A 17,888-nucleotide genomic window follows, 5' to 3' on the forward strand; every position below is an offset into this window, starting at 1 on the left:
TCCCATAAATATTATTATTATTATCCCATTTATTATTCTCATTAATAATTAAAACACCTTTTAATTATTAATCCTTTTTCTAAACACTTTAGAAATAATTCTCTCTCTTGATTTAATTTCCAAAAATTAAATCCTTTAATTAATAATATTAAGAACTTTTCTTAATTAATTTATAATCAATTAAATCTCATTTAATCAATTATTAAATTTGCCAATTAATTATTTATTTCACAAATAAATAATTATTTAGCCATTATTAATTAATTCCTCCACCATTAAATCATTCTCTTTTTATGGTGTGACCCTGTAGGTTCAATATTAAGCCGGTAGTAGAAATAAATAATAATAAAACTATTTTATCATTATTTATATAAATTCTCTAATTTATTAAATATGATTAATTAATTAATCACATTTATTCTACATCGTGAGGGATACTTCTCAGCATATCGCGACTATCCGGATAATATGAATTCACTGCTTAGAATACCAAGAACCTATTCAGTGCATAGTTACCGTACAATAAACTCTTTCTACCCTACAATGTCCCGATTAAATACAAGGCATGGATCTCATGTCAAGCCTATCTAATTCAATCACTTGCTTACCATTTACTATGCGTAGTTCTATGCAAATTAGAAACTCCTTTCTAATTTCATTCACTCTGGCCAGAGATTCCTGAACTAGCATAAGTGGATCAGCCTTGAACATTCGCTTCCTTCACTGGAAGGGGTAGATCCTTTATTGATCATACACTATCTTCGTGTACAAATTCCTATACCCAGAAGAGCCCTAATAATTGTCCCTGGAGACTAAGAACTAAACCAAAGCATAGTTCAGTGTACACAAGATGACTATGATGACCTCAAGTCTAAGGATACTTGTACAACTATCACTATGTGAACAACTGCTGACACGTGAGTGAACTCCATCAGTTGTTCAGCTGTGCGAGTCATGTTCAGTGAACTTATTCTATAATAAGCACCTACATACTTGCTATAGTGTCACCATACAAATGTTTATGAGAACAGACATCCTTCATAATGAAGCAAGCATAGTATGTATCGATCTTTGCGGATTATTAATTACCAGTTAGTAATCCTATGACCAGGAACTATTTAAGTTTAGAGTTATCATCTTTTTAGGTCTCACTATTATGATCTCATCATAATCAATAAAAAGCTTTACTCTAAACTATGGTATATCTTATTTAAACACTTAAATAGATAAAGCCCGTAATAAAAACAAAACAAGTCTTTATTAATATCAATGAAATCAAAACAGATTACATAAAAGTTATTCCTAAATCCTAATACATGATTGGACTTAGGACATATTCCTTTCAATCTCCCACTTGTACTAAACCCAATCACTCTGGTATCTAATACCCATATTGTCTTTATGACGATCAAAGTGACTTTCAGAAAGTAGCTTTGTGAGTGGGTCTGCTATGTTGTTATGTGTGTCAACTCTAATTCAATACAATACAAGAAATGTTACCGCGCTCCCACTAACCCTTTTGTAAATGCATGGTTCATCTACGTTTTTGATAAACCAAACTCTTTAATTGTCTCATCAAAACGAATGTTCCATCTTTCGAGAAGCTTGCTTTAAACCACATATGGTTCGCAACAGCTTACACACTAGGTTTTCATTTCTCTTGGAAAGAAAACCATCTGGCTAATTTCCAGATCTCATAGTCGTAGTAAGCAGCAATCGCAAGCAAAATCCGAACTGATTTTAACAGGGCTACAGGTAAAAGGTTTCATCAAAGTCAATCCATTGCCTTTGTTTGAATTCTTTTGCCACAAGCATGGCCTTATAGGTCTCCACCTGGCCATCTGCTATAATCTATCTTTTGTATACCGTATACATAGTTTCCATTCTGGATTTCATGGCACTATGCCATTTCTCTGAGTCAACACTACTCATAGCCTCATTATAGGTCACAGGGTCGTCATCATCAATGATCGACAACTCATTGTCATTCTCAATGACAAGGCCATAATACCTCTCAGGTTGGCGAGACACTCTCCATGATCTATGAATGGGCTGTTCCACAAAAGGTTGTTCAGTCAGAACAGGTGTTTCCACTTGATCCGTAGTAGTTTGTGCTTCTTGAACTTCATCAAGTTCAATTTTGCTCCCACTGTTTCCTTCAAGGATAAACTCCTTTTCTAAGAAGGTAGCATGTCTGGAGACAAACACCCGATGATCGGTGTAAAAGTAATACCCTAAAGTCTCTTTAGGATATCCCACAAAACTACATTTTACGGATCGATATTCCAGCTTATCTGGGTCAACTTACTTGACACAAGCTGGACATCCCCAAATCTTAACGTGTTTAAGACTCGGTTTCCTTTCTTTCCATATCTCATACGGAGTTTGAGGAACAGATTTGGAAAGTACCTTATTCAGTAAATATGCTGAGGTTTCCAATGCATAACCCCATAGGAATACTGGAAGATTTGAATAGCTCATCATGGACCGAACTATGTCTAACAAAGTTCGATTTCTCCTTTCAGATACCAATCTGGAGGAGTCCACTGGGAGACTATACCATTTACTTTGAGATAATCTAGAAACTCTCCGTTCAAGTATTCACCACCTCGATCTAATCGAAGAGTTATAATACTATTTTTGGTTGTTTCTCCACTTCATACTTATATTCTTTGAACTTTTCAAAGGCTTCAGACTTGTGTTTCATCAAACACATATCCGAATCTAGATCTATCATCTATGAAAGTAATGAAGTATGAAAATCCACCCATGGCTTTCTTAGACATTGGTCCACATACATCTGTGTGTACCATTCCTAGCAAATTTGCAGTCCTCTCTCCATGTCTACTAAATGGAGACAGCAGTGCCACTATGAAGTGAGATTTTCATCATCCCTTTTCTTTTATTAGTTTGTTCAATCTGAAGTAAATTATGTCACAAATATACAGACCATTATTTAAAGTACCACGTCCATAAAGAATATTATCTCTAAGAATAGAACATTCATTATTCTCAATAATAAATGAAAATCCAGCCAAGTCTAACATGGGAATAATATTCCTCACAATCGAGGGAACAAAATAACAATTATTTAAAATAATAGTCTTGCCAGTAGGCATATGTAAATGAAATGATTCTACATCTTCAGTAGCAACTCTTGCTCCATTTCCCATCAGTAGAATCACCTCCTCTTCCTCAAGAGTCCTACTTCTCCTTGGTCCCTGCAACAAATTGCAGATATGAGAACCATAGGCGGTATCTAATACCCAAGTAGAAATGACATATTCACTTCTATCATGAACATACCTGAATCAGAAGCGGTAGTCTCACTATCCTTCTTCTTCAATTCTGCAAGGTAAACCTTGCAGTTCCTCTTCCAGTGCCCCACCTTATTACTGTGAAAGCAAACAACTTTGCTCTTGGGGTCTTCAGCTTTTGGTGGAACCGGCGTTTTCTCACCTACTTTCTTCTTCTTGGAAGAGTTCCTCTTCCTTTTCTTAGGATTGGAACCTTCACCAATTAGAAGAACAGAACTCTTCTTAAGGGAAAATTCGATTCCGCAGTCTTCAACATGTTGTGGAGTTCAGGCAGGCTGACATCCAACTTATTCATGTGAAAGTTCACAACAAACTATGAGAACAAACTCGGAAGCGATTGCAAGACCAAGTCTTGGCTCAGCTCCCCATCCATGGCAAAACCAAGTTGTCCAAGACGTTCAATCAAATTGATCATCTTAAGTACATGGTCATTCACAGATGATCCCTCAGACATCCTACAACCGAACAACTCCTTCGATATCTCATATCGAGCTGTCCTCCCTGCCACATCATACAACTCTTGTAGATGCATGAGGATAGTGTGAGCATCCATATGCTCATGTTGCTTCTGTAGCTCAATGTTCATGGAAGCTAGCATGATGCATTGAGCAACATTTGCATCATCTATCCACTTACGATACACAACATGTTCATCATTATGTGCATCACTAGCAGGTTCAGTAGGCTTAGGTGAGTCAATCACGTATTCCAGCTTCTCAATCCTGAGAACAATTCTCAAGTTTCGAAGCCAGTCAGCATAATTAGGACCAGTCAATTTGTGAGCATCTAGTATGCTCCTGAGTGATAGTGCAGAAGACATAACGTACAAAGTAAATCTGTAAATGATAAACACATAACAACACTTAGCAAATATTCGATTTCATTTCAAAACACTATATGAATCGGGTCTTTATTCATAAGTGGCTCCCACTAGTTTTCCTAATTTATTCAACCCCCTACGTGAAAAATTAAGCATTCATAATGCTAGTGGGAATAGGGATCCTACATTCCATTACACGACCCCGGCTGTAGCACGAACCGCCATGTAATGTTTAATAGGCAGACAACTCTTGTCAATTACATCTCATGTTATTCCCTTATCAAACTTTAGCCTCTTGAATAATTGAGTCTCGGCTGTAGCATGACAAACTCAATATTCTAAGTCAAGTCTAACCCAACATTCCGTACAGTTGAATCAGTCCCCAAAGGCCCACGGCTGTAGCACGTACCAACCTTTAGATTCTTATTCAATGTACACATCTATATGTAATAGACAAGTATTTCTTATTTCGAAATCAAAGCCCTCGGCTGTAGCACGAACCGACGATGATTCAAAAATAAGAACTACTTTTCTATCATGTTGGAAGGCTATGACCGACACAAGCCCGTTGTGTCATTGGCCAATTACTACTTGATATTATTTAATTTTAGAGGGATTATATTACGTTACAATCATAATCATATTATAAAGAAATTCTTACTTTTAAATTAAATATTCCAAATCAATAATCAATAATCAGATGATTCCCAGATCGGGTGGAGCATTGTCAAGAGGCGTCACTTAATAACCCTTTCTTACAGATAGAAATCTGTTGTTGACAGAATCATCCTTTCTCTCATATCAAAAATTCATATTCAATTACGTGTTTCATAAACACAAGAATCTCATGATTGTATTCATAATATTATTATTAAGGTTATGAAACAATTTCACTATACTAGGTTGTCTAACAAACACCTTATGTTCATTTAAGTTCAACTAAATCTATCATCACATGATAAACTAAGCATATATCACATATATAAACGTGAATAAACATCAAGGTAGGCATGTTACATCATCTAGCATATAGGTCTAAGCATTATACATCTTTATGTAACACATGAAGCATTTAAAAGCAACTAAAACAGTTAAAAATAGCTTTAAAACACTTCATGGAAATATAAACAGTTTAAAACTTTTATATAAACTAAAACTGATCACTCCATTAGATCCGTCTCGAAAAAACGAATCCAACGGTATATTGCACGCCTAAAACGGAGTTACGAAACTCCTAGAAAATCAATTTTAAAATCAACAGAAGGGCTGTAACGCATTACAGGAACGCGTTACAGGACCTGTAACGCATTCCGGTGATGCGTTACACCCCTTTTCAGCCATTAAAGGGTGTAACGCATTCCGTGAATGCGCCACAGGTGTGTAACGCATTCCCGGAATGCGTTACACCCCTATTTTTTTTTCTTTTTCCGCCGCCTGACAGTTATCTCGATCGCCGTGCAAGTCAGACTTCTCTGTCTTCTTCCGTGCAGCACAGCAGACAATACAGAGCAGATGTACAAATAACTTACAGATGTACATATATATATATACTTACAAATAATATATATATATGATTTATTTAATTACGAATTTAATTACAAGATCTTCAAAAATTCATAATAAAAAATCTATACATCCTAAAATTATGAAAAAAATACCCAGACGATCTACAACACTTGTAGAACCCAGATCAACATTCAAAATTATTTTGAGAAATGATTTCTCATCAGACAAAATTAATCCATTATATAACTTGTAAAAATCATAATTAATTCATACAAGCACATAAAATTCTGAAATTTTTACCACAGATCTATATGCATACAACCTGGCTCTGATACCATTGTTGGATTTTAAATGCAGCGGGGTCATGGCAAAACACTTTTACACATACAAAATCCAAATAAAAGCATATAAATCGTGAATAAAAATTTGAGGGATCGAATCTAACCTTTTAAAATAATTCGGAGACAGCGATCAGAGATCCTTAGCAGTTGCTCCTCAAGTGTGAAGCACTCCACCGGTATCCACCAAGAAAACGATGTTAAGGAGGAGGAAGGAGGTGGAGAGAATTGGGTTTTCCAAACTTTTTGGGTTTTCGGGTTTCAAGGTTGGAATAAAATTAGGGTCTATAATAGTGTATTTATAGGCAAAATTTTCAGCTGAAATTTTCCCATAAATATTATTATTATTAGCCCATTTATTATTCTCATTAATAATTAAAATACCTTTTAATTATTAATCCTTTTTCTAAACACTTTAGAAATAATTCTCTCTCTTGATTTAATTTCCAAAAATTAAATCCTTTAATTAATAATATTAAGAACTTTTCTTAATTAATTTATAATCAATTAAATCTCATTTAATTAATTATTAAATTTGCCAATTAATTATTTATTTCACAAATAAATAATTATTTAGCCATTATTAATTAATTCCTCCACCATTAAATCATTCTTTTTTATGGTGTGACCCTGTAGGTTCAATATTAAGCCGGTAGTAGAAATAAATAATAATAAAACTATTTTATCATTACTTATATAAATTCTCTAATTTATTAAATATGATTAATTAATTAATCACATTTATTCTACATCGTGAGGGATACTTCTCAGCATATCGCGACTATCCGGATAATATGAATTCACTGCTTAGAATACCAAGAACCTATTCAGTGAATAGTTACCGTACAATAAACTCCTTCTACCCTATAATGTCCCGATTAAATACAAGGCATGGATCTCGTGTCAAGCCTATCTAATTCAATCACTTGCTTACCATTTACTATGCGTAGTTCTATGCAAATTAGAAACTCCTTTCTAATTTCATTCACTCTGGCCAGAGATTCCTGAACTAGCATAAGTGGATCAGCCTTGAACATTCGCTTCCTTCACTGGAAGGGGTAGATCCTTTATTGATCATACACTATCTTCGTGTACAAATTCCTATACCCAGAAGAGCCCTAATAATTGTCCCTGGAGACTAAGAACTAAACCAAAGCATAGTTCAGTGTACACAAGATGACTATGATGACCTCAAGTCTAAGGATACTTGTACAACTATCACTATGTGAACAACTGCTGACACGTGAGTGAACTCCATCAGTTGTTCAGCTGTGCGAGTCATGTTTAGTGAACTTATTCTATAATAAGCACCTACATACTAGCTATAGTGTCACCACATAAATGTCTATGAGAATAGACATCCTTCATAATGAAGCAAGCATAGTATGTACCGATCTTTGCGGATTATTAATTACCAGTTAGTAATCCTATGACCAGGAACTATTTAAGTTTAGAGTTATCATCTTTTTAGGTCTCACTATTTTGATCTCATCATAATCCATAAAAAGCTTTACTCTAAACTATGGTATATCTTATTTAAACACTTAAATATATAAAGCCCGTAATGAAAACAAAACAAGTCTTTATTAATATCAATGAAATCAAAACAGATTACATAAAAATTATTCCTAAATCCTAATACATGATTGGACTTAGGACATATTCCTTTCAGAGTCGTATCAACAAGTTTCTACTTGGGGAAAGGGGGGACGAGCTTTACGTTTCAGAGTCATGGATTTCATCTGAACTAGGAGTGGCGTAAGTGGTCGACTGGCGCCGGCCCAGCCTTATTATATTGGCCCAAAATGGCCTGGAAGTTCCGCTAAGACGGTCCATTCCTTAGGAGTCCAGTGTTCGGTTGACAAGTAAATCCGACAGGTTCTCCTCTACATGTAGAAAATGGTGGGGTTGTACTACTGTGACTGATCATCGTAAGTGGTCTTCCTGGCGCGACAAACTCCCGTAATGAGTTCATCATCCAGTTGGATAATTCTGCAACACTACCCGTAGCATTTCGATCGAAAGGCTACGAATGGGTGGTTGTCGAAGCATTGACAGGGTCAAACAGTTTTATTGGTGTTTCCATTGAATGAAGTATCTCGTAACTTCATATCTTTTAAAAATATTTCAAAGATTGAATATATTCAAGTTTTAATTTATGGTCTCATCTATGGGATGACCTCTTGAATCTTATTATACTTTGAGCAGTAGTAGTTCAAGTAGATTTCTAAAAATGGTATAAGTATAGTGAAGTAATTGGTAACTTCATCTTCTTTTAAACTTATATCCAGTAAGTAATTACCTTACACATGATAAAGGATTCTAGTAAGTATCCATTCAGATACTTGTATTATTGTTAACACTATATATTATCTTGCGAGCTGTAATGCTCACTCTTGCTTCATTTCTTCTTCACACAACAACAGTTAGGAAAGATGGCCAGGCTCAAGCAGACCCAGCGCAAGAGCGTGGGAAGCGCCCCGCGCCTTTCCATTGAGATCGTAGCTGCTATAGCTGCAGAGGTAGATCTACCTGTAGATCAGACATTCTACTTTTGGGAACCAAATATTGTATAATTATAACTTGTGGCAGATAATGGCAATTAACTGTAAATTTATCAAGTAATCATTTTGGGTTGTAATAACTTTTAAACTGTGGATTCAAAGACTTGTACTTATTTCAATTTCATCTCTGAGACTATAACGAGTTGTGGTGTGTGTTAGTGTGGGGTCACAGCATAAGGTTAATTATTATTAATTAAGTGAAGTGGTATTGTGGAAAGAAAGACCGTGACGCCCCGGATCCCTGACCCCGGATCTGGGGGTGTTATAGAAATAATATTAGAGCTAAGCGTTATAAACTTCAGAGATGATGCGACGATATAATAACAAACTCACAAAGATAATAAGAACTCTTGCCAAGTTCATGGTCGGACTACTTAAAGTAGCGCTGACAGTTAAAACCCTTAAGGGAACCCTTATAAGTATCATGATAGTAACTTAGCTCATTTAATGTGTAGGCGCATGAGATAGAGGACCCTGAGATGTTCGAGCGTGAGCATGATGAGGCACTGCTAGATGTCGAGGATCAGGAGGAGCCTGAGATGGAGGAGGATGAGGAGGACCCCTCAGAGGAGTTAGAGACAGAGGTCATTACTATTTCAGATGAGGAGGTCCCGGATGAGGTCCTAGTAGCTGAGGAGCGTGTCGGACCTATGGTAGTGTACACTGGTACCCCTTTACCCACACTCCCGGTGGTCAGAGCTCCTACCCCTCCACCACTATCTTGGAGCCCCTATGATGACAGCTCAGAGACCCATACTCCCGAGCCTAGGCAGACCGAGGAGGCACCCCCAGCGGCTCCGGATTCACCACCTCTCGACCCTGCCCATAGGCAGTCTTTGTTAGCCCACAGCTATGTTCAGGATGTACTAAGGACCCGAGTGGCCGTTGCTGAGGCCCGGCTGGATGAGGTCAGGAGGGAGTTGGATGCGGAGAGGGCGGGTAGGCGTACCCGAGCTTATGAGACTAGGGTTGCTATACCCCGATCCTTGAGGAGGGAGCTGACGGGGATAGAGCTCACGTCCCGAGCGAGACTCAGATCGCTTCAGGGGGACAGGCATGGTAGGATCTCCAGGCGGCAGGCCGACTATATCTTTCGTCGTGCGATAGAAAGGGTATGGGAGCTGACCCGCTCCAGTGTGTGATTCAGGACTGACGATGGGATAGTCTAGTTGTCTAGTTAGCCGAGGCCTTAGTAAGAGCCAATTTTCCGGGATAGTTGACTTGTATATAGCATCCTTTTTTCTGACTAGACAGATAGACTCTTGTGTATCACTTTTGGGACAGATGGCTGTAGCACTGTTGTACTTTTGACCAGATCAAACTATGTATTTCTCGCATTATGTATATCTGTTTCCTTTCAGTTCAGTTCCTTAGTGACGAGATCACTATTTTTATCATTATTATTACTGCACTTCTTATTAGAACTGTCATAAAATAATAAAATTGCGAGATATATTCTCCCCATTATAGAATTGTGCAAGGCACAATGCTGTGTATGATTGTGACCTAACGTTGAATTTCCCAATAATAATTTTTTTTTATCAGTATCATGCCGCCAAGAAAGATTGGAACTAGGGCGAACCCTGGATCTGAGGACCAGGGAAGCCATAACCAGGATGATAGGAACCAGGAACACAGTGAAGAGGAAGATGAGGATTATGTGGAATAGGATAACTCCCTGTATGAAGAGGAACAGGAAACATATGATGTTGAGGGATTTGAGATAGAGGCTGAGGAAGGAGAAACTGAGGTTGAGCAACCAATACCAAACCCAGGCATGGATCCCATGGGCCAGTTCATGCAACACTAAGGCAGAACTTGGAACATCAACCCAACCCACCCCCTCAAGGAAATAACAATGATGTGGCAAACTCTTTCAGGGCTTTTAAGTCCCTTAAGCCCCCTGAGTTCCACGGATCAGCCGACCCAGTTGAGGCAAGGGCCTGGTTAAAGGAAATGGAGAAATCCTTTGAGATTCTGAGTACCGATGAGGCACAGAAGACTGTATTTGCTACCTACCTTCTGAAAGGAGAGGCCAACTACTGGTGGGAGGCCAAGAAAAATATGGAGACAGATGTTATTGTAACCTGGGAGAGGTTCAGTCAGTTGTTTCTGGGGAAGTATTTCCCGAGGTTTATGGAAAACCAGATGGAGCTCAAGTTCTTGGAGCTAAAGCAGAATAACTTATCTGTAGCAGAGTACGAAGCGAAATTTACTGAGTTATCAAGGTTTGTGTCGGAGTTTGTGAGCACCGAGGAAAAGAAAGCTAGGAGGTTTCAGCAGGGACTGAAACCGTGGATTCAGAATAGGGTGGCAATCCCTTGAGCTTACGGATTATGCCACTCTGATGCAAAAGGCAACAATTATAGAAGCCGGAAGTGAACAGATGCAGAAGGAAAGAGAAAAGAAGGGAATAAAGAGGAAAAGTATGAGCATGGGTGGGGGTTCAGCAGGAAGGAGCTTCCCAACTAGATTTAATTAAGGAGCAGTGTCCCTACCGGGAAAGAACACTGGGTTTAAGCGGCCAATGAGCGTGAATGTGAGCCAGAGCGGCCAGAAGTCAAGAATGTCCTATTCCAACCAGTCTCGACCCCCATTGCCAGCCTGTAACACTTTTGGAAGAATTCATTCTGGGGAATGTAAGGGAAAGCCAGTAACCTGCTTTAAGTGTGGGCAAGTGGGCCACTATTCTCACAAATTCCCTTCGTCAGCCCCTGCCGTCATTCCAACCACCACTTGTCATCAGTGTGGATGCCCGGGTCATTGGAAGAGGGAATGCCCAATGAACAAACCAGCAGCTTCAGGAGCCAGCAGGGCTGCCTCCAATAAGCCACCTACTGCGAGGACTTTCAACATGACAGTCCAGGATGCTATGAAAGACTCAGATGTGATAGCAGGTACCCTTTCTCTAAATTCAGTCAGTGCAAACGTTTTATTTGATTCGGGAGTAACTAAATCTTTTATATTAAAGGACCTTGCGCGTAAGTTAAAACTTAAGGCTGAACCCTTGATAGAACCCTTACAAGTAGAAATAGCCAATCATGAAAGTATTCCTGTTAACCAGATTCACCACGCCTATAAGATAGGCATAGGGGAACAATCTTTTAATGTTGATCTGATCCCTTTTAAATTAGGGGAGTTTGATGTAATTTTGGGAAACTGGCTATCTAGCAATGATGCTCAGATAGACTATAAGGGGAAGAAAGTTAAGTTAAATATCCCAGGAAAGAAAGAAGTTATATTTAGAGGAAAGAGGCAGACGCAGAAATTTTTGACTATGGCCAGGCCAGAAGGATGCTACGAAAAGGAAATGAGGGCTACCTAGCCTATATGGTGGACACACAAAAGGAGGTGCCTAACTTACAAGATATTCCGGTAGTCAACGAATTTGAAGACGTATTCCCACAAGACCATCCGGGATTACCACCCGATAGAGTGATTGAATTTGCTATTGAGTTGGCCCCAGGGACGGCGCCAGTTTCAAAAGCACCTTACCGGTTAGCCCCGTTAGAAATGAAGGAATTAGCTATCCAATTGCAGGAACTCTTCGATAAGGGTATGATAAGACCCAGTGTGTCTCCGTGGGGAGCACCAGTTTTATTTGTTAAGAAGAAAGATGGGAGCATGAGGTTGTGTATCGACTATCGAGAGTTGAACAAGCTAACCATAAAGAACAGGTACCCATTACCTAGAATAGACGATCTGTTCGACCAGCTAAAGGATGCTGTTTATTTTTCCAAGATTGACCTGAGAACTGGATATCACCAACTAAAGATTAAACCCGAAGATATTTCCAAGACAGCGTTCCGTACCAGGTATGGGCATTATGAGTTCTTGGTAATGTTTTTTGGATTAACCAACGCCCCAGCGGCTTTCATAGATTTAATGAATAGAGTATTTAAGAAGTACTTGGACAAGTGTGTGATAGTTTTTATCGATGATATTTTGATCTACTCAAGGACTGAGGTAGAACATGCAGAGCATTTGAGGATAGCTCTAGGAATAATCAGAGAGGAACAGTTATATGCCAAATTCTCGAAGTGTGAATTCTGGCGGAATAAGTACAGTTTTTAGGACATGTGATCAATAAAGAAGGAGTATTGGTCGACCCCTCCAAGATAGAGGCGGTCTCAAATTGGGAAAGGTCAACCACACCCACAGAGGTAAGGAGTTTCATAGGATTGGCCGGCTACTATCGTAGATTTGTACAGGACTTTGCGAAGATCGCAGCCCCTTTGACACGACTTACTCGTAAGACAGAGAAGTTTGAATGGACGGAGAAATGCGAGAACAGTTTTCAGGAATTAAAGAAAAGGTTAGTAACGGCCCCGATGTTGGCATTGCCAGACGGAAAAGGAGATTTTGTGATATATAGTGACGTGTCGCACAAAGGATTAGGGTGTGTGCTTATGCAGCACGGTAAAGTGATTGCGTATGCATCGAGACAACTGAAGGAATATAAGATTAGATATCCTACCCATGATCTTGAGCTAGTGGCAATAATTTTTGTCATAAAAATTTGGAGGCACTACTTGTATGGAGAGAAGTGCGAGATTTTTACAGACCATAAGAGCATCAAGTACATATTTACGCAGAAAGAGCTCAACATGCGCCATAGGAGATGGTTAGAGCTAATCAAGGACTATGATTGTGAGATTCTCTATCATCCGGGGAAAGCCAACGTGGTGGCTGATGCCCTTAGTAGAAAGGAAAGACTCAGAATGATAACGATTTCGGAAGAATTGATAAGGGATTTCGAAAGAATGGAAATAGAAGTAAAGGTAACCGAAACCGGAACTGAAAAGCTGTTTAAGATATCAATGCAGCCAGAGTTATTGGAAAAGATTTGATTATGCCAAGAAAAAATGATGAATGAGGGCAGAGAGTCAATGACTGGAGAAGAGATCCATACTGAGAGAGACAATAAGGGGATAATGAGGTATTCCTACAGGATTTGGGTTCCAAATGTTCAAGAACTTAAAGACGAGGTTTTGGATGAAAGCCATAGTTCAAGGTATTACATTCACCCGGGAAGCACCAAGATGTATAGGGATTTGAAGGAATATTACTGGTGGCCCAACATGAAGAGGGATGTAGCAGAATTGGTAAGCAAATGTTTGACTTGCCAAAGAGTAAAGGCAGAGCACCAGAGACCCAGTGGACTTTTACGACCCCTGGAGATTCCCGAATGGAAATGGGAACAGATAGCGATGGATTTTATTGTAGGCTTGCCTAGGATGAAAGCCAATCATGACGCCATATGGGTAATTATAGACCGACTGCCAAAGTCAGCTCATTTCATTCTTATCAATGAGAGATACACAGTCGATAGACTGGTGGACATTTACCTTAAGGAAATAGTGACGCGACATGGAGTCCCAGCGTCCATTGTCTCAGACCGAGACCCCAGATTCAACTCCAGATTTTGGAGGAGCTTTCAAGAATGTGCGGGGACCAAGTTAAATATGAGTATCGCGTACCATCCCCAGACGGATGGGCAGAGTGAAAGGACCATCCAGACACTAGAGGATATGTTGAGAGTCTGTGCAATAGACTTTAAAGGAAGTTGGGATGATCACTTGCCATTGATCGAGTTTTCTTATAACAATAGCTTTCATGCTAGCATCGGAATGCCGCCTTATGAGGCCCTGTACGGAAGAAGGTGTTGATCTCCCTTATACTGGGATGAAGTAGGGGAGCGGAAGATGCTCGGACCCGAAGTGGTCCAAAGGACCAAAGACGTAGTGGATCTTATCAGAGGGCGGCTTGTAGCAGCCCAAGATAGACAGAAGAAATATGCAGACCTAACCAGAAAGGACAAGGAATATGAAGTAGGGGACTTAGTACTGCTGAAGGTATCCCCTTGGAAGGGATTAATGAGGTTCGGAAAGAAAGGAAAACTAAGCCCAAGGTACATTGGACCTTTTGAGATATTAAGACGGATTGGGAAGTTGGCTTACGAGCTAGCCTTACCCCCGAACCTACACCAAGTTCATAATGTGTTCCATGTGTCAATGCTAAGGAAGTATCATCGGGATTCCAGACACATAGTGGAGTACGAGCAGGTGGATATGCAACCAGATCTGACTTACGTGGAGAAGCCAGTAAGGATTATCGATAAGAAGGAGCAGGTGCTTCGGAACAAAGTAATCAAGCTAGTCAGGGTGCTATGGAAGAATCATAATGTGGAAGAATCAACTTGGGAACTAGAGAGCGCAATGCTAGAAAAGTACCCCCATTTGTTTTATTTGATTCCGGGATGGAATCCTTTTAAAGAGGGGAGACTGTAATAACCCCCAAAATTTTGAACTTTTTGTAACCCTTATGAATAGTGTTTTTGCTGAATGAGAAAACTTTTCATTCCACACTATGTAGGGGTTCTGTTTTGGATATTCTGAGATTTTATTAGTACTCTATATGGTATATAAGCGTATGTAAAGATCGTCAGAATCCAATTCCGAACACTTTGATTTTTCCCAGAAATCCACTAGATACGGAAGGAATTGAGTATAAGGTAATACGATAAAAAGGATATAAATTAAAGGATTGTAAGAGAGGATCATAAAAGGATTATAATGTATTGAGAAAGGTTAAGGAAACCCAAGTAATAAGATCCCGGGTATGATCCCTCAAACGATAAATGAAATCAAAAGTTAAGCGAACCGTATAACAGATCAGCGGTCATTAGGCAAACAATTAGGAAGTTAATCAAGGAGGTTAGGGATGATGAGGTCATCCAACCAATAAGAAGGGGGCAAGTAAGGGAAGATGACATCATAAGCATGACATAAGGGGAAGGAGATGTGGTTGATTTATAACCACACAAAGACAAGGTTAATAAGGTAATTAACCAAAACTAATCAAAAGAAAATCAACCAACCAAAACAAAACAAAGCAAACACAAAAATCATTTTTATTTCTCTTCACCAAGAAGCTTGCTCTCGGCTTTTTCCATTTTCAAAGAGAAGAATTTTCAAAATCTAAGTTCCAAGCTTCCTAAATTGGTAAGATAATTCTCTAGTACTCCTTATGCATAGTTTTGGCTATCTTATGAGTTTAAGCCTCCAATTCATTCTTAATCTTCTCCAAGAAATCAATGAAGAAGACAATGAATAGTGATTTCAAGGTTTTTAACTTGATTTTTCTTGTTTTTCCTTTAAGATCCAAGCATCTCTAAGACATCTCAAGGCATCTTAAGGCTTCCTAGCTACTCACATCACTTCAAGGAAGGTATATCATCTCCAAACCCTAGCTTTACTTTGTATATTAGGATGATTTTGATAGTTATGATAAAGAGTAGCTTGAAGCTTGTTGGTTTAGAGTTTGGGTTGGAATGGTGGTGAATTGAATGTTGAAATCTTATGGTTTGGTTAAAGGATTTAAGTATAGTTTAAATTCAAGTTTAAGAATAAGTATAATTGTTAATATTGAGTTGATTGGGGCTGTTGTAGTGTGATATGGATGGACTTTGATTGTATGAATGGATTGGGATTGTTTGGTGATTGAATTGGAATGGTATAAAATTGGGAAATCGTGTAAACATAGCCGTCGTAATATCCGATTTACTTTAGACTTCTTTTATTCATAACATTAGGACCCGAGAACTCCCTGCTAGGCTTTGACCATTGCCCTGTTTAGATAGTTCATGTTACGAGCTTCGTTTTGATATGTGGTTCGTTTGATTCCGATGTACGGTTTAGGAGAAACGGCCGTTTTAAGTAACGACGTTTCGCGAACAAAACATTACCCCTCGCCTTACTTTGAAACATAGGATAAAGACCTAAAATGGGTTAATTAGTGTATGAAACAATTATGTTAAGTGTGTTAGGCAGTTGGTAAGACACTCGCGAAGAAATCGCCTTAAAACTCGTAATGGTTAAATTATTAAAAATGGTGGAGCCGAGGGTACTCGAGTGACTTAAGAGAATCAGTAAGCGCAAAGCGAGCGTTAGAGTCTAATTTGGTTAAAGTATAGATTTACAAGTGACTTTGGTTTAATTCCAACTCACATGTTGTTTATAGGTTACCAGACTCGTCCCAAGCCATTAATCACCCTCAGTCGCTCAGGCAAGTTTTCTACCCGTATAACTGTTGTTGTGATGTACATGTGTTTATGCATGATCTTGCGATAAATGCATATTTGTTATTAGCAAATTCTTGCGATATATTGTAGCATGTGATATGGTATATATGCATGCCTGTTTCATATTCTTGAATTATATATATGTTGGTTCAAATGCTTATTAGTTGCATAATACCTATGCTAGAGATAAGCGGTTTTTGCGTATACCCTTAATATAGGGGATCAAAAGGTGAACTTTTTCTAAAACCGGGAGTCGAGGCTCCCGAGTATAATATATATATATATATATATATATATATATATGAATAGTTTTTAAAACTTTGAATCAAATAAGTTTATTCGATAACTTTATTTTATTAATGAATATTATTTTGAATATTCATTCGAGGACATATGACTCCGCTTATTTTATTTATTGAATATTATTTTGAATATTCATTCGAGGGCTTATGACTCCGTTTATTTTATTAATGAATAATATTTTGAATATTCATTCGAGGGCTTATGACTCCGATTTATTTACTAATTAATATTCTTTATTTTATTAAAGAATAATGTGTCGGTAATCAAACTTACTTTTGATTATTCAAATAAAGATATTACTTTCGTATAAGTATATCTTTGGTTATTTAATAGTCATTTAAAGTATAAGTTTTACAACATCTACTTCAATTATTTTTATAAAGATTATTCTTTATGGGAATATTATTTAAATAATAATATTCAGATATTTTCTAATATATTGGGACTGATTTACTTTATTAAATCAGCATTACTCCAAACACTCTTTAAAGTGTTTTCGAGTCTTTAAAATGATTTTTAAAAGTTAGAGCGGATCCCAAAACTCATTTTAATATTTAAGATCCTCCTTTCGAAGGGGATTTAAATACTCGCTCAAAACCTGAGGGATCCGACTCTGTGGTGTGTTTTATATTCGCAACAAGGTTGCTGTCTTGATAAAAGAATTTTGATTACTTACCCAACACTCGGGAAGTAAAATTCTTGGAACAAGTTAATCCATTAAGAGGCATCGCCTGGGAAATATCGGTGAGTTTTCCTTTCCAACTAGATACGACTTCTTGGTGGAGACGTATCAACAAGTTTCTACTTGGGGAAAGGGGGGACGAGCTTTACGTTTCAGAGTCATGGATTTCATCTGAACTAGGAGTGGCGTAAGTGGTCGAGTGGCGCCGGCCCAGCCTTATTATATTGGACCAAAATGGCCTGGAAGTTCCGCTAAGACGGTCCATTCCTTAGGAG

Source organism: Apium graveolens, chromosome 5 (assembly GCF_009905375.1).
Source record: "Apium graveolens cultivar Ventura chromosome 5, ASM990537v1, whole genome shotgun sequence".
Lineage (NCBI taxonomy): Eukaryota > Viridiplantae > Streptophyta > Magnoliopsida > Apiales > Apiaceae > Apium > Apium graveolens.